This window comes from Gracilinanus agilis, chromosome 3, assembly GCF_016433145.1.
Source record: "Gracilinanus agilis isolate LMUSP501 chromosome 3, AgileGrace, whole genome shotgun sequence".
In the NCBI taxonomy this organism is placed as follows: Eukaryota; Metazoa; Chordata; class Mammalia; order Didelphimorphia; family Didelphidae; genus Gracilinanus; species Gracilinanus agilis.
Window position 1 is genome coordinate 595,442,532 of NC_058132.1, and position 26,246 is coordinate 595,468,777.

A 26,246-nucleotide genomic window follows, 5' to 3' on the forward strand; every position below is an offset into this window, starting at 1 on the left:
ATCTGTGGGATGCAGCCAAAGGAGTACTCAAGGGGAAATTTATATCCTTGAGTGCAGATATTAACAAATTAGGGAGGGCAAAGATCAATGAATTGGGCATGCAAATCAAAAAACTAGAAAGTGAACAAATTAAAAATTCCCAGATGAAAACTAAATTAGAGATCATAAAAATTAAAGGAGAAATTAATAAAATCAAAAGTAAAAGAAATATTGAATTAATAAATAAGACTAGAAGCTGGTACTTTGAAAAAGCAAATAAAATTGACAAAGTACTAGTCAATCTAATATGAAAAAGGAAAGAAGAAAACCAAATTAACAGTATCAAAGATGAAAAGGGAGTTCTCACTTCTAATGAAGAGGAAATTAAGGCAATCATTAAAAACTATTTTGCCCAATTATATGGCAATATAGAAATCTAGGTGATAGGGATGAATATTTACAAAAATATAAATTGCCTAGATTAACAGCAGAAGAAATAGAATACTTAAATAATCCCGTATCAGAAAAAGAAATTGAACAAACCATCAAAGAACTCCCTAAGAAAAAATCCCCAGGACCAGATGGATTCACAAATGAATTCTATCAAACATTCAAAGAACAACTAATCCCAATACTATACAAACTATTTGACATAATAAACAAAGAAGGAATTCTACCAAATTCCTTTTAAGACACAAATATGGTACTGATCCCAAAGCCAGGTAGATCAAAAACAGAGAAAGAAAACTACAGACCAATTTACTTAATGACATAGATGCAAAAATCTTAAATAGAATACTAGCAAAAAGACTCCAGCAAGTGATCACAAGGGTAATTCATTATGATCAGGTAAGATTTATACCATGTTATGTAAACTTGGGAAGGAATTAATTGGAGAGTATTGTAAGATCCTAATCGGACACCTGCACATTGTAGTGATCCCAAAAGGTCAATCCAATGTAGCTGATGTTATAAGAGAATATGTAGAATATGCTTACTCCACTCCCAAGATAACAAACAGTAACCCAGGGCTAACAGCCTGACTGAGGAATCAGCTGATTAAGGAACACAGCTGACTCTTGTCTCAACTGAAGCCCTAGTGAATTGATGATGCTGACTAAATTTCTTAGCTTAATACACTAGACCCTGGATGTTTGGTCTTTCCTGATTAATTAATTAATTTACTTGTTCTGACTGCATATTTGATCTTAACTGATGGTAAAGGAAAATCAGAAATAAGACCCCTTTCCTGACTGAACAGGATCCTGCTAACTGAAGTCTCCCTTAGATCTTTGAGAATTCACAGGAAAGATGGTTTAATTGTTGAAAGTTTAGGGAAAGGGGAAACTGGTAAAATGGAAAGTGGGAATTGGGATTTCCTAAGTAATCTAAGTTGTATAGCCTGATGTTGAATCTTCAATTGATTATTGTTGATCAAGAATCTTGGTTGGCTGACAGCCTGGCTAAGGTCTGACTGGCCTTAGTCTTAAGTCAAAGCTTGACCCTGCTGAATGATAGATTTCTTTGCAGATCTTGTTGATAATAAACAGAGAACTGAGGTTGATGAGATACAGTTGGAAACAGTCTATAAGCTAGAGTTGGTTCTGAATAGAGAGAATAAGCTAAGCCTAAACCCTTCTCTACCCTTGCCCAAATATCTCCAACAGAGACAAAATATCTCAAAACTGAGATCAAGATATCTCAAACTGAGACCCAGCTCTATTCAGATCTATTCCTTTTATTGGCAAATTTCAACTGCCCTGGCTCATGTCAAGCTCACGCCATCTCAGTCTATTCTGCATTCTAAGCAGTTAACTGTCTATCACTCTTGACCCATCATGTCTGCCATTATATTTCTTTACAACCAGGAATGCAAGGATGGTTCAATATTAGGGAAACCATTCACATAACCGATCATATCAACAAGCAAACAAACAAAAATCACATGATTATCTCAACAGATGCAGAAAAAACCTTTGACAAAATACAACACCAATTCCTATTGAAAACACTAGAAAGTATAGGAATAGAAGGGCTTTTCCTAAAAATAATAAACTTATCTTAGTTCACGGCACCCCACACAAGTTAAATAATATCAAGACCACTAGAAACACTAGCAGTAGCAATTAGAGAAGAAAAAGAAATTGAAGGTATTAAAATAGGCAATGAGGAGACCAAGCTATCACTCTTTGCAGATGATATGATGTCTACTTAAAAAATCCTAGAGAATCAACTAAAAAGCTAGTGGAAATAATCAACAACTTTAGCAAAGTTGCCGTAAATCATCAGCATTTCTATATATTTCCAACACACCTCAGCAGCAAGAGTTAGAAAGAGAAATGCCATTTAAAATCACCTAGACCAGTGATGGGCAAACTACAGCCCGCAGGCCAGATGCAGCCCCTGAAATGTTCTCTCCAGCCGTGGGACATTATTCCTAATCTGACGAATACAATGAGCAGGACACAATACAATGAAACTTAGAAAGAGTTGCCTTAGAAACAGATTGACAGATGAGCAATTCCTTTCCTTTGGCCCCCTCTTTAAAAAGTTTGCCCATCACTGCCCTAGACAAAATAAAATACTTGGAAATTTATCTGCCGAAACAAACACAGGAATTATACAAACATAACTACAAAACACTAGATCTAAACAATTGGAAAAACATTAATTGCTCATGAGTAGGATGAGCTAACATAATAAAAATGACAATCCTACCCAAATTAATTTACTTATTTAGTGCCATACCTATCAAATTACCAAGAAACTTTGTTACTGAATTAGAAAAAATTATAACAAAATTCATTTGGAAGAACAAAAGATCAAGAATATCAAGGGAAATAATAAAAAAAAAATGTGAAGGAAGGGGGCCTAGCAGTACCAGATCTTAAACTGCACTACAAAGCAGTGGTCATCAAAACAATATGGTACTGGCATAAGAGACAGAAGGGAGGATCAGTGGAATAGACTTGGTGTAAGTGACCTGAGCAAGACAGTCTATGATAAACCCAAAGAGCCCAGATTTTGGGACAAAAATCCACTATTTAACAAAAACTGCTTGGGAAAATTGGAAAATAGTATGGGAGAGATTGGGTCTAGATCAACATCTCACACCCTACACCAAGATAAATTCAGAATGGGTGAATGACATGAATATAAAGAAGGAAACTATTAGTAAATTAGGCAAACACAGAATAGTATACTCATCAGATATCTGGGAAAGATTTTAAAACCAAGCAAGAGTTAGAGAAAATTACAAAATGTAAAGTAAATAATTTTGATTACATTAAATTAAAAAGGTTTTGTACAAACAAAATCAATGCAACCAAAATTAAAAGGGAATCAACAAATTGGGAAAAAAAATCTTTAAAACAAAAAACTCCAACAAAGGACTAATTACTCAAATATATAAGGAGCTAAATCAATTGTACAAAAAATCAAGCCATTCCCCAATTTATAAATGGGCAAGGGACATGTAATGGGGAGATTATTAGTAGCACCCAGGCTATAAGGACATGAATAAGCAATTTTCAGATAAAGAAATCAAAACTATCAATAAGCACATGAAAAAGTGTTCTAAATCTCTTATAATTAGAGAAATGCAAATCAAAACAACTCTGAGGTACCACCTCACACCTAGCAGATTAGCTAACATGACAGCAAAGGAAAGTAATGAATGTTGGAGGGGATATGGCAAATTGAGACATTAATGCATTGCTGGTGGAACTGTGAATTGATCCAACCATTCAGGATGGCAATTTGGAACTATGTCCAAAGGGCGCTAAAAGACTGTCTGGCCCTTGATCCAGCCATACCACTGCTGGGTTTATACCCCAAAGAGGTAATAAGGAAAAAGACTTACACAAAAATATTTATAGCCACGCTCCTTGTGGTGCAAAAAACTGGAAAACGAAGGGATGCCCTTCAATTGGGGAATGGCTGAACAAATTGTGGTATCTGCTGGTGATGGAATACTATTGTGCTAAAAGGAATAATGAACTGGAGGAATTCCATGTGAAGTAGAATGATCTCCAGGAATTGATGCAAAGTGAAAAGAGCAGAACCAGGAGAACAAGACACACAGAGACTGATACACACTGTGGTAAAATCGAATGTAATGGACTTTTCTACTAGCAGCAATGAAATGATCCAGGACAATTCTGGAGGACTTATGAGAAAGAATGCTATCCACATCCAGAGGAAGAACTATGGGAGCAGAAACACAAAAAAAATCCAACTGCTTGAACACATGGGTTGATGGGGATATGACTTGGGATATAAACTCTAAAGGACAATCCTAGTGCAACTATCAATAATATGGAAATTGGTCTTGATCAAAGACACATGTAAAACCCAGTAGAAATGCGGTTGGGGGGGGGGGAGGGGAAGATTTGGAGGGAAGAGAAAGAACATGAATCATGTAACCATGGAAAAGTTTTCTAAAAAATGAAAAAAAGAAAGAAAAACCACTTTTTGATTAAGAAAAAAGGGGTGAGTGCATTATTAGGCCTCCTTGCGGAGCATGTGCACTATAAATCCTTGCAGAGTCCTCAGACTCTGGTTGCTCTGGTCTCTGACCCCTGGGAGTATCACTGTTTAGATGAAAACTCCAAATAGTCATTAAAATTGGGAAGCTTAAAATACTTTTTAGGGGAACTGGGGACTGAGGATGAGAGAAGATAGTTGATTGCCTTTACAATGGTAACAAAGAAAATGTCCCAGACAGGAATAACAGTGAGAGGCTGATTCAGCTGAGCTATCTAGGTAAAGAACTTTTGGCCCAAGTGTAGAAATCACTGGGACAAAAAGAGATACTTATCACCTGATGGGATTAGCAACACTTGATGGGATTAGCCATCCCCACTTAAACTATTTTAAGGTCCCTAGTTCAGAGACTAACTAAATCTGAAACTTCCCTGGGGCAAACTCTTATGGGCACAGGGACAAAATGGGGTCTCCCCTTACAAGCTAACCCTAAAACTTGGGGTTCATCATATCTTACTAGGCTATAAATTTGGATTGTCTATATTCCACGTAGATGTGTCTTACTTTCTATTATACTTCTATGTATGCAATTTCACAACCTCAGCCAAATATAAGACTTTTGAGAGTGAGAATGCTTTTCCCACCCCCACCCCCCCCCATTTGATGATTCTAGATATTCCATCACCAGCAGATACCACAATTTGTTCACAGAGCTAAGAGTTGTGGTAGTTGAGATATGCTTATGGACACCAGTGATACAAGGAAACAAAAAAAAAAGTGTTCTAATATTCAAGACTTTCTGTCAATGAATAGAATGAAAAGTGAAAAAGTAATAATAGGCTTTCTCAGTTTTCCTTTCTTGGTAGGATTAAGGAAGGCCTTATACTTAACATATGTTACTTCTTCCAAATAGTCTGAAATAAGGGGCAGACTGCCAGCAAAACCTAACTATACAAAAAAACCTTTCTTTTTAGGTAAATGTGAGAATTTTGCGCCAAATAATTTTTTACTCAAGGTTGTCCCTTAAGACACCAAAAATTCCTAAAATCTCTTCCTATTTATGTATATGCATTACTTATAAAAATAAAATTTTTTAAAGCTTAAAAAATATTTGTTATAGTTTTTATGCTGACTCATCCCACTTCCTTTGTTTACAGTGCACTGAAAGTAGGGCTTTGTCTACCATATGCTGCCTTCTCTCTATGATTCCTACTACTCTGCACACTGCATAAACACTGAATGAAAAAATGAACCAATAAAAATCACTCCTCATCTATTTTTCTCAAAATTAATTCACTTAAACTTAAAATCCTAATGTAAACATAATAGACACTTCTCTCCATAAATTAATTAGGTACATAATAAAGATAACAAGAGATGTGGGGTAGCAAGACCGCTAAAAAAAAGTGTAATCACTTGCATGTGAAAAACTAGAATTCATCCAGGTAATCCCCAAAGCTGCAATCCAGTTCTAACATACCTTATTTGTCATACCATGTCATGCTATGAGTTACCATTCCTGGTTCAAATTCTTTTCAGATTTATGCTCCTGTTTGAATAAAAACCAACTTACTTCAATATTTCAAAGACCTGTGATTTCATCAGTGATCATCTCCTCTCTACCAATTGCATATTCCTAAGTAGTTAGGATGCTAAAAGAAAAAACTCTATCCTTTGATCCTTTTCAAAACTTTATTAAAGAAAAGAGAGGGAAGGAGAGGTACTCTGGTTGAAATTAACTAACTCCCCTGCTATTCTGAATCGCCTCAGATTCAAGGTTTCCTCCTAGGTGCCCAGAAGTAGAGAGTGGGCATGGCCCCTCCCTAGCATGGGATTGGTCCAATTCAAGACCAATCCCACACTAGGATGTAGGGGGCATGGTCTCTCTCCAGTACAGGATTGATCCATTTAAGACCAATCCCACACCAGGAAGTGAGGGGGAGGGACCACTGGGGGATGCAGTTCCCCCAACCACAACACTTCAAAACCCACAGTAGACAGAAAGAATTGCTATGGCCAAAAAAGTTTAATACTGGCTGCCAATCTCACTATGACAAAACTCTTCAGACTGATATAAGCTATTTCCCGTGCATTTGTGCCTTGTGGAGGACACACACAGACCACTACCAGGTCTATACTTCAAGCTTTTTCTGCTTAGCAAGAGCTGCCAGAGCTTGTTCTCTGATTGCATTGCCTTCAAGAACCTAGCTTCATGTCCATACCGTTAGAAAAAGGAGTAGAACTTTAGTGGTGGAATAAAATCAATACATCCCAAATCTCCATCTCCAGGATTATCTGAATATGTTTCAACTAATTATCAACATTTTAAAACCAATATATTAAATTTTAGTACACATGCCACGTGAATGATGAAGGACTATGTCTGCTGTCAAAGGACTTTTCTAAACTGGAGAGGTTCATCATCAAATTGACTTTAATTCATTTTAGAATTTCATACACTGATATTTCCAGCCCAGTGTTCAGTTTTGGACACCATAATAATGTGAAGAGCATCCTAAAGAAGGAAACCACCAACATGTTCTATGGCCTCAAGTTCCTGACATAGGAAGACTGGTTGAAGGACTGGAAATGTTTTGTTATGGACTTAGAAAAGAAAGAAAATAAGATAGCTTCAGGTATCTGAAGGACTGTCATGTGGAATAGGATTAGATTTGATTTATGTGACCCAAGAAGGCAAATTAAGACCAATAAGCCAAACTGAGGATTGATGAAAAAGGATAATTAAATCTAGATAGGGAAATAAAAAGATCTTAGGGGAAAAGTACCATGCCTTGTATGTAGGTAGTCAACTTGCTGGCTAAGCTTTAGGCAATATTTTTCATACTCATATATAGTTCTCCAATCCATAAAAATGTATGCATTACCCTATGCTTATGGATGCTATTGTTGCCAAAGACCTTCTTTAACAATACTTTAGGAGATTATTTTCCCTAAAAGGTCCCATTGTCTCAGTATAGTGACTACCAATTTCAGAACCTCAATCTCCCCCTTTCTCTAACTACCAGAATCCTCCAGAAAATGAAGCCTATTCCAGCTTTCACTAGGATTCAAGATGCTGAGTTCAAAACTAGTATGAGTTCATTTCTGCTGTTTGCGTTTAAATTATAGACTTTGTGAACTGGTCTGGAAACCTAATAATCATTTATGACAAGGAAATATATTCACTTAATGAACATTTACTGTGTGGCTATTAGATAGAAAGCATCCACTAGGGAAACAAAGAAGAATAAGGTATATAGTCTTTATCTCAAACAGCCCTTATTTTCTGTAGACCTAATAAACAATTTATAAATATAATTCTGGAAGATAGCCTATTCTTAGGTTAAAACCACAAAATATGATGTTTTTTTTATATCAAACTAGTTCAAGAATATACTTTGTTTTCTAGCTGTTTCCAAAATATATTATTTTATTTTTTTTTTTTATTTTTTTTTTTTTTAAACCCTTACCTTCCGTCTTGGAGTCAATGCTGTGTATTGGCTCCAAGGCAGAAGAGTGGTAAGGGTAGGCAATGGGGGTCAAGTGACTTGCCCAGGGTCACACAGCTGGGAAGTGTCTGAGGTCAGATTTGAACCTAGGACCTCCCGTCTCCAGGCCTGACTCTCAATCCACTGAGCTACCCAGCTGCCCCCAATATATTATTTTATTTTGTTAAATAAATGCCAGAATTTTATCTAGGGGGAAATGCCCTCTCTCTGAAGTCCTTTCATAAATACTGAAATGATAGACAAGTCATGTTTTCAGATTTTTATCAGTCTTCTTAATTTATGCTTGAACTCTGAACATAGCAGCCTTTTGCAAAGGATATTTTCCTATCAAAGATACATAATCATGAAGTCTGAATGCCTAGCAATGAGAGTATTTTTATTTATATCCATTTCATTAGAAAAGCATTATCATTTCTTTTTTTATAATTCCTATAAAAGATTCTGATATCAATGACTGGAATACATGAAAGAGATGAACATTTTTACCAATTTATTACTTAGATATTCCTAATGCTATGATTCTGTAGTTAGGATAGATATTCTTAACTAAGAGCCTATGGATCAATTTCTGATGGTTTGTGAACTTGGAAGGAGAAAAAAAATACATCTTTATTTCAATATAATTTGTTTCCTTTGTAATTACTTTATGAATTTAAAAATATTATCCTGGGAAGAGATCCATAACATTCACCAGATTGGTACAGGGGTCTATGACCTTAAATTAGGACAGTATCATTTATATCAAATGTCATTTTATTTAAAATTAAAAGGGATGCTTTAAAAAAAATCAATAGTTAAATAATGGAAAGAATGTTTGATTTTGTATCTTAAGACCAGTTAAAATTCTAGTTTTGTGATTTTACTATCTGTGTGATCTCAAACCATAACCTCTGGGGATATCAATAAAATGGAGGCTAGAATAGATGACTCTTCATGTAGTTTTCTAGCAGTATAGCTACTATAATTTTAGATTACTAATTTCTATGGAATTTTCATGAAATCTCAGAATTGTGGGTGTGGATTCCTGAGACTATCTAGTCCAACTCGTAACTAAAGCATAAATACTTTTAACAACATCTCCAATAAGTAATCATGTAGCATTAGAAAAATAGAAAACTAAAAGATGATGTATAGAAATAACTCAACAAAGTTATATTTGCTTAAACCCTAAACATGGCAGATGATACAGAATTAGTGAATTTTTAAAATAGGGAAGATGATGCAAAATTGGTGAATTTCAAAAACAGATCAAATCAGTGATCAAAGAGAGCAAAACATGTATAATAAATTTATATAAAAATATAAAATTTCTAGTGATTTATATTTCACCTTATGTCAAAGCAATTTCAAACTTGGATACTGATTAGGAGTGGGGGAAAAACACACAAAAAGAATTAGTCCAACTATTTTGGGAAACAAATATAAACAATATCCCAAGAGCTGCTATTGAAAACAATATCCTCAAAGTCACTAAACTGTACGTGCATATCGTTGGACCAGAGATAACCATTATTAGGCATATTTCCCAAAGAGCTCAAAGAGAAAGGGAAAAAATCCATACAGGCAAAAATATTTATAGCAACAAAAAGAATGTAACCATCAATTAGAGAATGGAAGGACAAATTGTGGTATATAATAGCTAGAATTTATACAGTGCGTCAAGATTTTGCAAAATGCCTTAGTCATCTAGTCAATAATCACCTATTGAGTGCTTACCATGTATCAAGCAAACTGTACTCATTGCAGAGGATTCAAAGAAAGTCAAAAGCAATCTCTGTCCTCAAGAAGTTCACAGAAGACAACATATAAACAAACTACCATGTTCAAACAAGACGTATAGAAGAAACTGAAAATCCTCTCCGGGAAGAGACACAGGAATAAAGGAGAACCTGCAGAGGCTTCTTACAGAAGGTGGAATTTTAGCTAAGACGAAGGAAGCAAGGAAACAAGAGTAAGTATTCCTGGTATGGGCCAATGAATGTGGATCATAAGAGTTCATGGAAGGAATAAAGTGTAAGAAGACTGGGAAAGAAGGAGAGGGCCAAGTTATAAAAGCTTTAAAAGCCAAACAGAAGATTTATATTTGATCTTGAGGGCAATAGGGTTTTATAACAAAGTTTATTAAATAGGGGGATAACATGGTCAGACCTAGGCTTATGGATTAATTGATTGATAAATGAGTGAAGGAAGAACTTAGGTAGGGAAAAGACTTGGAGAATAACCAGAAAATTATTGCCATAATCTAAGCAAGAAGTGATGAGGGCCTACCTTTACCAGCATGGTGGCAATGTCAGAGGAGAGATAGGGGCATGTGGCAGAGTTCTTATAAAGGTACAATTGCTAGTACTTGACAACAAATTGGATTAGTGATAGAATTGAGGTGTTGGGAATGACACCAAGGTTTTGAGACTGGGTGACTGGGAGGATAGTTGTGCCCTCAGTAGTCATGAGGAAATTAGGAAGAGAGGGGAGTTTTGGGGAAAAGATAATACATACAGTTTTGAACATGCTGAATTTAACAAGTCTATAAGATGTCCAAAAGACACTGGAGATGGGAAACTAAAGGTCAGATGAGAAAGTGGGGCTACATAAATAGAACTAAGAATATTTGGAATAGAGACAATAATAAAATCCATGAGAGGTAATGAGATCACTAAGTGAAAGAGAAGACAAAGGACAGTCTTGGGGAATACCCACAGCTGAGAGGTTGGCCTTGGATAAAGATCCAGCAAGGGAGACCAAAGTGGAATGGTCAGACAGGAAGAAGAACCAAAGAGCAGCATCACAAAAATCTAGAGAAGAGGAAGAGTGGATGATTGATGGTGTCAAAAGCTACAGAGAGGTCAAGGAGGGTGAAGATTGAGAAAAGACAATTAAAAGATCACTGTTAATTTTGGAGAGAGGTGAGAGCTAAGAAGAGAGTAAGAAGAAAACAGAGGCACCATTTGTAGACAGCTTTCGAAATGAGTTCACTGGCAAAATAAAGAGAGTTCAGATAGCCACTGGGATGGATGAAGTGAGAATTTTTTTTTAAAGATTGTAAAGAAAGAAGCATATTTGTAGGTAGCAGAGAAGCAGTCAGTTGAATGGAAGAAATTAAAGATTAGTGAGAGCAGGAATGATAGAAGGAGCAATCTATTAGAGAAGACAGAATGGAAATGGAATCATAAAAACTCTGAGATAGAGACTATTATTAAGCTCATTTTACAGATGATGAAAATGGCTAAGTGATATGCTCATGTCACAGGGCTAGCAAGGGTCTAAGACAAGATCCAAATTCAGCTTTTCCAGAGTCCAGCACTTTTTCCACAATGCTAACTCACTTTCTCTTAAGTATATGAATGTTATGGACTATTACTGCAGAAATGACAAATGACAGACACAGAGAAACTAAGAAGACTTGTATGAACTGATAAAGCATAAAATGTGCAGAAATAGAAGAAAAATGTTTAGGATTACCACTATAAGAATGTAGGGGGAAAATAACTGAAAAATCTCAAATGAATTCTCCTGACTGAGAAGTAATGGTAAGGAGTGACATACACATGTTCAGACATGACTAATATGTGGAACTATTTTCCATAACTGTACTTATTTGTTACAAGTGCTTCTATGGAGGGAAGGGAAAAGGTGAGAGGATGAAAGAGAGAACAAAAAGAACATTTAAGATATTCAGAATGGAAAAGAGGATAAATAATTTTATTATCACTGTTAAATTCAATACACTGATTAAGAGTAATAAAATAAAATATTCAAATAATTTAAAAGTATACAAAATGTTTATAAAAATTTGATTAGTCAAGTACAAGTCATGGGATGGGAGAGCCTCCCCCTCCCCTTAGTCAAGTTACAAGTCTTGTCATCTCTAGAAGATATTCTCACACACTAAACTTAAATCTTTCCTTATCTACTGGTTCCTTTCCTGCTGGCTACAAACATGCCCATCCTCATTTGATCCTATCATGTAAGCAAGCTATAGCCCTACAACTCTCCTTCCTTTTGAGAGCTAAACTCCATTAAAAAAAAAAGTAGTCTACAATGAATACCACCACTTCCTTTCCTCTTTTCTAAACTGTCTTTAATTAGGATTCTAACCTCATAAATCAACCAAAACTCCTTTCTCCAAAAGTACTTACCAAATTTAATGACCTCTTCTTTTTTTTTTTTAATCTCTACATCATTTGACACTGTTTACTGCCTCCTTTTCCTTGGTAAATTCTCCTCTTGGTTTTCATGACTCTTTCTCTTGATTTTCCTATCTTTCTAATGGCATCTTTCTTTTGCTGGATCTTTATCAATATCACATCTTAGTCCTCTAAAGTTCTGTCATGGGCCCTCTTTCCTATACTTTTCCCCTTGGTAATCTCATCAATTCTCATAGATGCAGCCCTAGCTCCAGTTCTGAATTACCAACTGCCTGTTGGCCACTTCCAACAGGATGCCCTTGAGATATCTCAAACTCAACAAGTTCAAAACAGAATCCTTCATATTTTTTCCAAACTCTCCCCTCTTTCAAATTTGCCTTTAGGGAACCACCATCCTCTCTATCATCTAGGTTCACAACTTAGGTGTCATCTTTGATTCCTTATTCTCTATCATTCCACCTATACAAGAAGTTGCCATATCTCAGGTTTTTTTTTTTTTCCCCCTCCACTCCTCTTCCATACATTCTCTTCTCTTTACTCATACAGCTATTACATTAGTTAAGACCCTTATCACTTCTTCCCTGGATTACTGCAACAGTTTTCTAATTGGTCTCCCTACCTCAAGTCTTTACCCACTCTCCAATCCACCCTACACTCAGCAGGCAGTTTTTTTCCTAAAGCACAGGTCTGGTGATGAGTCTCTCTGAACTTCAGTTAGGCTGGTCTTTGGATAATATAAAGTACATCACCATGCTATGGCTTGAAGTCTTCCCATGTTGTTTAGGATCTGCCAGAGTTTGTGCTGGCATAGTCTTTGAGACTCAGGATCATCTCTACTTCACGAAAAGGAATCAGAAGTGGGAAAATATCTACTAGTTGAAAATTCTCTATTTTTCTAAAACTAACACTTTCTTGTGCTGTGAAACTCCCAAGTTTTGCATGTCCTTGGGTTTGGTATGGCAAATGAAGAACAAATTTAAATAATAACTAGTATTTATAAAGCACTTTAAGGTTTGCAAAAAAGTTTTAAATATTACTCCTATCTTATAGATGAAAAAACCAAGGCAGTGACTTGTGCCCAGGTCACATGGCTAGTATTTGAGGTACAATATGAATCTAGATCTTCCTGACTGCAGATCTGGCTTTCTATCCACTTCAACATTTAGCTGCCTCTAATATGGATAGTAAGTCCTCCCTAAAACCCACTAAAGTTTTTCAAAGAATCATGTTGTAAAGAACAAGCATCATCTTAAAAGACCAAATTTTATATGCATCCAGGTTCTATTTAGTAATAATGAGTCACAAAGTTGTCCAGTCTTTAATTAGAAAATAAAATAAACTTACAAAAATTTTAGTTCCTCCTATTTAGAGAATTATGTAAAGTTTCAAGAACTTTAAGCTTCATTTCTACCTCTAGGTTCTAACTTCTTTACTCCTTCAAAGAGAAACCTTTCTTGCCAAACTTTTGTAACTCTATTCAAAATAAGTATACACCAAACTTTATTCCTGAAAAGTTAACAGAGTAGATGCTGTAGAAACAAAATAAAGAGTTATGCTTGGGTACTATAAGGTCATTCCCTTTACATCCTAATCCTCAAGTTGAAATACTTCGTTAATTGTGCTTCATTTCTTCCCAAAACCAATCACTGAGAGATTAACTACACCTCTAGCAAAATTAATGTTCTATTTCTCTAAGGTTAACTTTATTACCAACAAGTCTCCATGGACGTGTATCTTCACTTAATAAAATGGGGAACCTTTCTTCGTACAAGATAATAAAACTCAGATATCAGAAGCAGTTCCCAGATATTTCTTTTATTTCCTCCATACACTACCCCCAAGCCTGTTTTAACTTTCACGCAAATGGGCTTTACACTAATTTCACCAACTTAAAGGCTCTTACTTAGCAAACTATTGCTAACACTTGAACTTAGTTGACAAGCCCCTCTGTCCATTAGGACCAATTCACCAGCAGTCGATGCACAAAACAGGCTACCTACCCACCTGAAGTCGAAGGCTGGTTCCCAGAAGGGAAGAACGAGTGGCTGAGAGGGAAAGAGAGGGAGAAATCCCTCAGGTGAAGCTGAAGAAGACCGCAACCCAAGTAGTGTCAGGCAGAAGAGCTTCGAGGAGCCGGAGAAAAGGCCAGGAGCAGCCGGAGGGGAAGGCAGGAGGGGCTCCCCGGAACCCACAAGGGGGGGGGGAGAAGAGGGGAGTAGTGCGGAGGGAAAAGGAGGGGCGCGAGGGCAGCTCTGGGCCGCGATGGAGCCAAAGAAGAGGGAAGGCAGGGCCTGGTGGCAGAAAAGCCAGGCTGTTGGGTCGCACCTTAGGCCGGGGGTCCCGCTTAGCCCCGAGGCCCCAGCCTGAGCGAAGAGCTCCCGGGGAAGCTTCGGTTAGTGCCGGTCGCCCCTCCTGCTCTCTCGGCCGCTGCCTCTCGTCGCAGGACCAGGGCCCAGCTTCGTTTGCCCTAGCGCCTCTTTCTAGCTCGAACGCTCTCAGCTCACCACCCCCGCATTCCTCTCCTGCCCGGCCAGGATCTGCCGAGTGGTGCAGTAGCTCCGCTCGGGTCCTCTCACTTCACTCCGGCCGTCGCCACCACCGCCGCCGCAGCGACGGCGAGATCAGCAGATTCACGCGCGCTGGAGGCGGGGCCTCGAAGGGAAGGGGCGGGGCCAGAGAGTGGGAACAAGTCAATTGGGAGGGTCGAGGTGTAAAAGGAGGGAGGGAGGAATAGGGAGTCTGTTTGACGGAGCCACGCTTGGGTCAAACTTAGCGAGGAGGCGTTGAATTTGGTCCTGCCCATCCTTCCCTTCTTGCATTGGGTTGGCTGGCTCCGGGAGAACGGGGGTGGGGCAGAGTAGCCACTGAGGTGAAGCTGTTGGAACGGTGACGTATGAGTGTAATCATTAGCTTCCTAACGCTCTCTCTGCTTCCCACGGTAACAAGTGCCTGGGCTCACTAGAGAGGTTCGGAGAATGTCCCGTTGTGTTTGACTGTATTGTCTAATTTAAATGGACAAGCAGCTGATGGGTGTTTCATCATCATTAAACTTGTAGAAACAACATTTATCTGCCCTATCGTCCCCTACACGCCCACACCTCCTAACACACCTGGTGTCACAGGTACGCGCATCTGATGATGATTGTCATATCCTGGGCACGCAGAACCTCCAGCCAGCACACGCATAGTGCTGCAAGAGAATGAATTCAATTCAAACTATGTTTTAATGCTCTATTAGGGGCGAGGCTTTGTGCTATCGACCAATCTACAAGTCTCTTTTAAGCGCTCACAAACTGCCAAGTGCAATGCCAAGTTCTGAGGATACCGATTCAGAGAATGAACAAGTTTACATTCTCGTGCTGGGAGGGACCTAGTACCGATTCTCCAAGATCTTACAATTGAATAGTTGGTCTATTTAGTCATTCATATTTCGTTAGATTTTTGTAGTGTGGTATGTTTATTGATTGGTTGGAAAAGCCCCGAATTTGGGATTAATAGACTTGGATTTGAGTCTCAACTCTGATACTTGCTAATCCTATGATTTCAGCAGTTAATAAACATTAAGCACATATTATGTGCCGGGAACAGGACTATGTTGGTGACAGAGAGAAAGGAAAACTGCATTGTCTTATTTGATTCTCATAATAACTTTGTGAGGAAGAGACAAATATTAGCATCATTATTCGAGAAAACTAAGTAAAAAGGTTGTAACTTCCTCAAAATCACCAGCTAAATCCCTACTCTCAAGGAACTCATAATCTAATTGGTAAGACACCATGCAAACAAATATGTACATACAACCTACATACAGGATAAATTTAAAATAATCAACAGAGAGAAATCATTAAAATGAAGGGGAAGTGGTAGATTCCTGTAATAGGTGGAATCTTAGCTGGTGATTTTTAGGAAGTCATTTAACTTGCCACCCCCTCCCTCAGTTTTCTGTAGAATAATGATGCTAACATTTTTATCTTCCTCACAGGATTATTGTGAGGATCAAATGATACAATGTATGTAAAGTGTTTTACAAACATTAAAACATCAACTATTATTATTTCCTGCTCATAGACATAGAGCCACAGGGAGAGGGAGAGTGTAGCCCTGAATATATAAAAAGCACTTAACAAATTATTGTTGTTATATTGCTAGGACTCTGAACTTTGATTTTCTGAGTTCAAATCCATAGCATTCAACCTTCATAAATATTAGTACATAAGTTTGTTTAGTAACGACCAAATTTGTTGAACAAATGAAATGGAAAAATAGTAAAAGTATTTTTTTAATGTAGAAAATATCATCAGAGTCCAAATCAGAGTCCTATTATGTACTTCTTTAGAGAAAATTTTCTCATCAGTAATGAAGGTATAAGGAGAAGAGCAAGGTTATCACTTTTTGTTTGCCCAGTAACTATAGAGGCAACCCAGATTGGTGAATGAAGGGGACACAAAAAGAAAAGGAACTTTTGGGTTCCTTCTTCTTTTAGAGGTATAATTTAAACCAATAATCTGAAGCCTGTTCACTGTTAAATCAAAATCTTACAAGAGTAATTGCGACTACTTCAGCAACTATTGTGCCATCATTATTATATATATAATTTAGAAAAAGTCTGAAATAGGCCAGCAAGGGTGTCTGTGCTCAGATTTTGCAAAAGTCTGGGTATGGGAGTGACTATATAATATCTATGTTAGAATACAAAGACAAAAGTCCCTGCCCTCAAACAACTTACATTTTAAAGGAGAGATGACCTACATACATATATGTATACATATACACACATAATGTATACAAATAAATATACAGTAGGTCCTGAGTTCAAATGTGACCTCAGACATTTTCTTAGCTATGTGACTCTGGGCAAGTTAATTAACTCCAATTGCCTAGTCTTTATTGCTCTTCTGACTTTGAACTAGTTCTTAGAATTGGCTATAAGACGGAAAGTAAGGAGATTTTTTTGCTGGGGAGTATGGTTTAATGGATATTCTCGAGGCAGCGTGGGCTATTGAACTCAGTAGCTGATGTCAATAGCCGAAACAAAAGAATAGACCTGTCTTCCACTCCGAGAAAATCTGTTAGCAGTTAATAAAAGCAAGTAATCCACACTTTTGGGTTGTCATTCCCTAAACTGAACTTTATACTATGACCATAGATCTGATTGTGGGGAAAACAAGAGAGCCAGATCAGACTTGGGGTCAAAGAGTAGCTATAATGATCTGATGACCAAGGTGGCTTTCCTTTTGTGTCTGTATTCCTCTGATTTGGGCTGTACTATAAACTGCTTGAGGTAGACTATAGTAATCTATAAGAAAAACAAAGATTGTATCACAAAGTAAGCAACAGCTGTATTATTAATGAGTTTCCTTATTTTCTACAATATGCCTGAGGTTATCACCACCCCCTCACAAAGGCAGAGATAGCATGATTATCACATGGGCACATGACAGGAAGCTGTTGAAAGTAGCCGGATAGATGCCAGAACCAGGATCCAGTCGGGTCTTGACAGTCATTGACAGGAACAAAGGGCTGAACTAAAAAGAGGCAACCCTGGGTTAAAAAATCAACTTTATAAGCATAGGACAAGGAGTACATGGTTATATAGTAATTCATATATTAAAAAAAAAACAAAACCAACAACACATAACCTTGAAAGCTATATTAACTCAAGCTCCATTATGAGTCAATAGTGTGATGATGTAAAAAAAAAAAATGTGATCCTCAGGTACATTGCTAGAAGTGCAGTGTTTAGAATGAAGAAAATAATTGTCGTGCTATTTTCTATATCTATCAAACCCACATCTGAAATATAGTGTTTGGTTTTGGACATTACACTTTAAAAGAAGGATTCATGAGCTAGAATCATGAGCAGAGCCGAATAACTAGAATAATTTTTTAAATGAACAAAAAACTCAGAACCATGCCATATTAGGACTGGCTCAAGGGTCTTGGGATATTTAGGGAAAGAGAGTAAATTTATATAATGCATACTATGTGCTAAGCAAATTACAAATATCTCATTTGATTCTTACAACAACCCTGCTAGGTAGGCGTTGTTATTATGCCCAATGTACAGTTGAGGGAATTGAGGCAAACAAAGGTTAAGGGACAATCGAGGGTCACACAGCTAATACTGTCTGAGAATAGATTTGAACTCAAGTCTTCTTGACTCTAGGCCTAGCACTCTGTCCACAGGACTACCTGAATGCCTGGACTATTTATTTATCTAGCACTAAGCAGGAGGCATAATTTATTTGTTCATATAGCTATTAAGTGGGAGAGTCAGGGCTTCATATCTAATACTTTTTGTAGTATACAATCTTCTCAGAAAGCTTATATATCCTCTTAACCCCAGCCCAGCACATTGGTTATTTCTCTTTTGTTTATCATATTAAAAATAAATTTTACTGATATTTTTGTTTTAATATCACCTAAATTCTCCCTATTTATTCTTTCCTCCTTCCCTTTCCAGAGAGCCATCTATTGTAACAAAAAATTTTTAAAAGAGGAAAAATCTGTAAAACTAATCAATATGTCAAAACAGTACTATGTCACCCAGGCAATTATTTTGTAAACCATAGGTTGGTATTGATAATATTCTTGTGTTCTCAACTTTATCGTTCTAAGCCTAGGATCTCAGCTTCCTTTCTCCAGTGCCTAATAGAAATCTTATGTCCCCAGCTCTGTGGTTTCTTCTCACTCTTGTCCCCCACCCTAACTAAATGTGCTCCTAAGTTCCAGAACTCCTAGTTATAACTCTGTCATACAAGCTTCCTGATCTGCTCTGATTCAGATTACCTACTAATGCAACACTTGTGTGCTAGAATGTTGACTATTTCCCCTTTCTCCTATGCTTAAAAGGGGATGGAGATGCCAAGGACAAAGGAAAGCACTTCAGGAATCCAAGTCAATCCAACAAGTGCTGAACAAGTGTTCAACACTATTCTCAGGAATTTGTACATTATATAAGATTACTTTAGAATATTGAACTTTAGAATTGTGGTGAAGACAAAAGCTATCTCAAGCATATGCAGTATTCTTCTCAAAAGATTAGTGGCTTTTGACCACCATGTTCACTTGGATTACTTTCAGAGCTCTCTACCAACCCCTCTAGTTTTAAAATAGCTCAGTCACCGGATATTTAATGAAGTAGCAGCTGAGCTTTTTTTTTTAAGCCCCTAAGGGCTCATAATTGGGACCATTTTATAAATTTAAAACTCAGAACAAGACAGTGGGTATAGGTGGGTATAGTTCAGGTTCTCAAGGCCCCGGAGCAATTGATAAGCAAGATATGTGATCATAAACTTATAGGATAATAAACTTGTAAGAGTCTAGATAAGTCAACTACTTTAGTTTAACCCATCAACCAAATCCAACTTAAATATATCCTTTTATCATCAAACATATCTAATAAAAATGAAATTCAACAACAATTAACTAAATACTATATGCAAAGCACAATGATTGGAGAAGTAACAACATGAAATAAAATGTGCCCAGCCCCTATAGAGAGTACATTCTTTTACGGACATAAGATACATCCTCAAGTAATGAAAATATGAAATAATACATGATCAACATCACCATACTTGTTCAGTTTTGTGTTGTCTACAAAGTGGATAAGTATGCTTCAATATATTCATGTAAGGCATTGATAAAAATACTGAAGAGAGCAGAGTCAAAGTCATAATGAATGTCACCCAATTAGAAATCTTCCCCAGGTTGCCAGTATAGTGAAATGATGGGAAACCAATGTGATAGAGACCACATTGAAAAAGAAGAACTAAGTCTTAAGAATGAGAAAGTAAGAGGTAATAAAGATGCAGTGATGGTCAAAGAACAACTGGGCATATGGTAGAAGTGACTGAAGAAAAAAATATTGAGAAGAAATCATAAGATTTATAATGAGGAAAAATCCAGACCAGTCTCCTTAATGAATACAGATGCAAAAATCTTAAACAGAATACTAGCAAAAAGACTCTAGCAAGTGATAATGAGGGTTATTCACTATGATCAGGTGGGATTTATACTAGGAATGCAAGGATGGTTCAATATTAGGAAAACCATCCACATAATTGACCATATCAACAACCAAACCAACAGAAATCATTTGATGATCTCAGTAGATGCAGAAAAAGCCTTTGACAAAATACAACACTCATTGCTATTGAAAACACTAGAAAGTATAAGAATAGAAGGGCCTTTCCTAAAAATAATAAACAGTATATATATTTAAAAACATCAGCAAGCATCATCTGCAATGGAGATAAATTAGAAGCCTTCCCAATAAGATCAGGAGTGAAACAAGGATGCCCATTATCACCTCTATTATTTAACATTGTACTAGAAACACTAGCAGTAGCAATTAGAGAAGAAAAAAAAATGAAGGTATTAAAATAGGCAATGAGGAGACTAAACTATCACACTTTGCAGATGATATGATGGTCTACTTAAAGAATCACAGAGAATTAACTAAAAAGCTAGTAGAAATAAACAACTTTAGCAAAGTTGCAGGATACAAAATAAACCCACATAAATCATCAGCATTTCCAACACATCTCAGCAGCAAGAATTAAAAAGAGAAATTCCACTTAAAATCAACCTAGACAATATAAAATATTTAGGAATCTATTTGCCAAGACAAACACAGGAATTATATGAACACAACTACAAAAAATTTTCCACACAATTAAAACTAGATCTAAACAATTGGAAAAACATTAATTGCTTATGAATAGGATGAGCTAACATAATAAAAATGACAATCCTACCCAAATTAATTTATTTATTCAGTGCCATACCTATCAAACTACCAAGAAACTTTTTTACTGAATTAGAAAAAATTATAACTATGTCCATTTGGAAGAACAAAATATCAAGAATATCAAGGGAAAGAATGAAAAAAAATGTGAAGTGGGGGGCGGGGGTGGGCTTAGTACTACCAGATCTTAAATTGTACTATAAAGCAGTGGTCATCAAAACAATGTGGTACTGGCTAAGAGACAGAAGGGAGAATCAGTGGAATAGGCTTGGGGTAAATGACCTCAGCAAGACAGTCTAAGAAAAACCCAAAGATCCCAGCTTTTGGGACAAAAACCCACTATTTGACAAAAACTGCTGGGAAAATTGGAAAATAATATGGGAGAGATTAGGTTTAGATCAACATCTCACACCCTACACCAAGATAAATTCAGAATGGGTGAATGACTTAAATATAAAGAAGGAAATTATAAGTAAATTAGGTGAACATAGAATAGTATACCTGTCAGATCTATGGGAAAGAAAGGATTTTAAGACCAAGCAAGAGAGAGAATATTTCAAAATGTAAAATGATTAATTTTGATTACATTAAATTAAAATAGTTTTGTATAAACAAAACCAATGCAAAAAGAATTAGAAGGGAAGCAACAAATTGGGAAAAAAATCTTTATAACAAAAACCTCTGAGAAAGGTCTAATTACTCAGATTTATAAGGAGTTAAATCAATTGTACAAAAAATCAAGCCATTCTTCAATTGATAAATGGGCAAGGGACATGAATAGGCAATTTTCAGATAAAGAAATAAAAAGTATCAATAAGCACATGAAGTTTGACAAATACTGCTACTATTTCTAAATAATCCCTTTGTAAGAGGGAGATTTTAGGTATTATATAGATATATATTTAAGGTATGGCCACCAGGAATCAATAATTCAGATTGATTCCATAATTAAAATAGACCCAAGTCCGTTTAAGGTAGTTTATTTACAATTAGGAAGGTAGAAGGCAAGGGAAATAGAGAGGGGGAGAGGCTAGTCCGGGCTTGCAGAGGCTGGGATGGAGAGAGAGGATTAAAAGGCTAATTAAACTAGATTACATGCCACAAGGCCTTAGCAATCAGATAAGCAAGAGGCCTACTTAAGGTAGAGAGTCTGGAAAACGCCAAGGTAGACCAAGGAAGTCAGCCTAACTTACCCATGTGACCTTTCAGAGTGGAAGCAGCCTGAGGTCTCAGCCGAGATCCTTCAGCACCAAGTTCAAAGGGGGAACTGCCCCAACAGGAAGTAACCAAAATACTTGAAGAAATAGTCTTTTGTCACTTCCCGGGGGTCCACCTCTAATTCAAGTGGACAAATGACAGTCTCTACACTGATTTGGACTGCCTTGTTCTTGATTTGTTACTTATTGTCACCTGTGGGTAACTCATCTCCCCTCCCTACTAAGGGAGGTGGGGATAACATTATCTCTGGTTGCTAGAGTTTTGACTATGAATGGGCTAGAGCTAATTCCATTTACACACCCTTACAGTGTATTGGCTCCAAGGCAGAAGAGCTGTAAGGGCTAGGCAAGGGGGTCAAGTGACTTGCCCAGGGTCACACAGCTAGGAAGTGTCCTGAGGTCATATTTGAACCCAGGACCTCCTGTCTCTAGGCCTATCTCTCAATCCACTGAGTCACCCAGCTGCCACCTCAATAAGCACATGAAAAAGTGTTCTAAATCTCTTATAATTAGAGAAATGCAAATCAAAACAACTCTGAAGTACCACCTCACACTTAGCAGATTGGCTAATATGACAGCAAAGGAAAGTAACAAATGTTAGGAGGGGATGTGGCAAAATTGGGACACTAATTCATTGCTGGTGGAGTTGTGAATTGATCCATCCATTCTGGAAGGCAATTTGGAACTATGCCCAAAATGTGCTAAAAGACTGTCTGCCCTTTGATCCAGCCATACCACTGCTGGGTTTATACTCCAAAGAGATAATAAGGAAAAAGACTAATACAAAAATATTTATAGCCACACTCCTTGTGGTGGCAAAAAATTAGAAAATGAGGGGATGCCCTCCAATTGGGCAATGGCTGAACAAATTGTGTGGTATCTGTTAGTGATGGAATACTATTGTGGTCAAAGGAATAATGACCTGGAGGAATTCCATGTGAACTGGAACAACCTCCAGGAAGTGATACAGAGTGACAGGAGCAGAACCAGGAGAAGATTATACATAGAGATAGATACACCGTGGCACAATCGAATGTAATGGACTTCTCTACTAGCAGCAATGCAGCAATTCAGGATAATTCTGAGATACTTATAAGAAAGAATGCTATCTACATCCAGAGAAAGAATTATGGGAGCAGAAACGCAGAAGAAAAACATATGATTGATCACGTGGGTTGATGGGGATATGATCGGGGATGTAGACTCTAAATGATCACTTGTGCAAATATCAATAATATGGAAATAGGTCTTGATCAATGACTTTCTAGTTCCGCTATTCTCTTTTGTTTTATGAGTGAGTTCATCCTAATGGCATTTACAGTAATTATTGCTAATTATTTGTTTATCTCTATCTTTTTCTTATATTTTTCATTCTATTTATTTTCCACCCCTTTTTACAAAACAGAAGAAAGAAGGACTGTGCGTAGCATCCTTACTTTAGGTCTGAGGCATTCAGTTTCTCCTTTCAACCTCCTCCTTTCCTTTCCCTTTTTTTTTACCCTGAACCTGGATCACAGGTTATTTTTTCTTGCTTCTCTTTTTTTTTTTTTTTTTTTTTTTTTAACCCTTGTACTTCGGTGTATTGTCTCATAGGTGGAAGAGTGGTAAGGGTAGGCAATGGGGGTCAAGTGACTTGCCCAGGGTCACACAGCTGGGAAGTGGCTGAGGCCGGGTTTGAACCTAGGACCTCCTGTCTCTAGGCCTGACTCTCACTCCACTGAGCTACCCAGCTTCCCTTCTCTTTTAAACCCCCTTTCCAGAGCCAATCTCCTCATTTAGACTTTGTCTTGCTTCAGACCCAATTTCTTCCCTATTCTAAACTATCTAAACTCTCCTTTATTTCCTCATTTCCTTTTCCCTCATGATTCCCTTTTGAATGAAATGTATTTCTATATCTGACTATGTGTGGGTGTTTCCCCCCCTTTTAACTAATTCAAGAAAGAATAAAACTCAAAAGTTGTTTGCTCCCTCACTCTTTCCTTCTATTTGCACACCCCAATTATGTAAGATAATTTCTCCCACTCTTTGATTCCCTTCCACCCACCTTTTTATTATTCTTTTAAGATTGTCAAAACTTAGCAAGACTCTCTGTCTCATTATACTCTCCCTGATGAAAACAGGGTTCTGAAGACACATGTAGCACCTCCTGTTATTAGAATGTGAAAAATTTAAAACTTTATACTGTAAAGAATTAAAACTAAGGGTTTGCCTAAATATATGAGAATTCTAAGATAAAACTGTGGTTGCCAATTTAAAAATATTATAGCTCAAGTCAAATTGACTTTTTTTTTGTCAAATTGACTTTTAATAGTTTTATTTATAAAAAGGTAAAAAGAGTGAAAGTAGAGAAATGTAAAAGAGGGTAGAGAAGAAATCTAGCCTGTCATCCTAAATGTTGCTCCAGTCCCTGACTCAACCCAGGCAGGGCTTGTTAACCCCTCAGTGAGTACTTGATGGTGAATTAAATGAGGATTCAAATCAAGTGGCCTCCTCCAAGAAGGGGAGGCCTCTCCGGAAGTAATCTCTCCAGAAGCCAGGAAAGGAAGGTCAGCTTCTCACTCACCCAAGCTGAAGTTCCAAAGGAGAAGATCCAGGAGTAGTCTTACCAAAAGCAGTTCAAGAGCCAGAGTCCCAGGTCCAAGTTCCAAGTTGTAGCTCCAAGCCGCAGTCCAAGTCCAAGATCCCCTTAGCTGAAAATTCAGGCTGAAGATCCCTTGGATAGGAAGTTCAGGACTTTTATAGTCCTTTTTCTACGTTGCTTCCTGACCCTTCCTCCACATTTTGTGAGCCAATTGCAGTCTTTAAATTTGCTTAGCACTGCCCAGGGGGTGGTCAGTCACTTCTGGAGTTGTTACCCACTTTAGTAAGTGGCTTGCGGACCTCCCCTACTTAGTGTTAAGTTGGGGTGTTTTCACTTTTTGTTGATTAATTTAAAAAATAGGCAAGGGGAGAGTTAATCCTATCTTCACAATACTTTTCTAATCTCTTATGATTCTTCACTTGTGTTTACCATTTTATTTTTCTCTTGACTCCTATATTTGTATTTCAAAGTTTCTCCATAGCTCTAGTCTTTTCTTCAAGAATGTTTGGAAGCCCTCTATTTCATTAAAGGTCTATTTTTCCTCCCCCTCTATACTATTATACTCAGTTTGTTTATTCTTGTTTGTTAATTTAGATCTTTTGCCTTCTGAAAGATTGTATTCCAAGTTCATTGCTTATTTATAGTTGTGGTTGTTAAGTAATGTATGATTCTGACTGTGGCTCCTCTATACTTGAATTCTTTCTTTTTGGCTGCTTTCAGTATTTTTAATTTGAACAAGAAGCTCTGGATATTGTTCATAAGGTCCCTGAGAGTTTTCATTTTGGAGGTTCACTCAGGAAATGACTAGTAGGTTCTCTCGATTTCCACCTTACTTTCTATTTTTAAGTTTTAAGAGATATAGGTAGTTTTCTTTTATGATTTCTTAAAATATGATCATTGTGACTTCACATTTATCAAATTGTTAACCTCTTCAAGGAGAAGGGTGAGAAGGAAGAAAAAATCTGGAAACTCAAAACATTTAAAAAGAATGTTAAATCCATTCCTATTGAAAACACTGAAAAGTATAGGAATAGAAGGACCTTTCCTAAAAATAATAAACAGTATATACCTAAAACCATCAACAAACATCATATGCAATGGGGATAAATTGGAAGCCTTCCCAATAAGATCAGGAGTGAAACAGGGATGCCCATTGTCACCTCTATTATTTAACATTGTACTAGAAACACTAGCAGTTGCAATTAGAGAAGAAAAAGAAATTGAAGGTATCAAAGTGGGCAAGGAGGAGACTAAGCTATCACTCTTTGCAGATGATATGATGGTCTACTTAAAAAATCCTAGAGAATCAACTAAGAAGCTTGTAGAAATAATCAACAACTTTAGCAAAGTTGCAGGATACAAAATAAATGCACATAAATCATCAGCATTTCTATACATTTCCAACACACTAGAGCAGCAAGAAGTAGAAAGAGAAACACCATTCAAAATCACCCTAGACAATATAAAATACCTAGGAATATACCTACCAAAACAAACACAGCAATTATATGAAAACAACTACAAAACACTTTCCAAACAAATAAAACTAGATCTAAACAATTGGAAAAACATTGATTG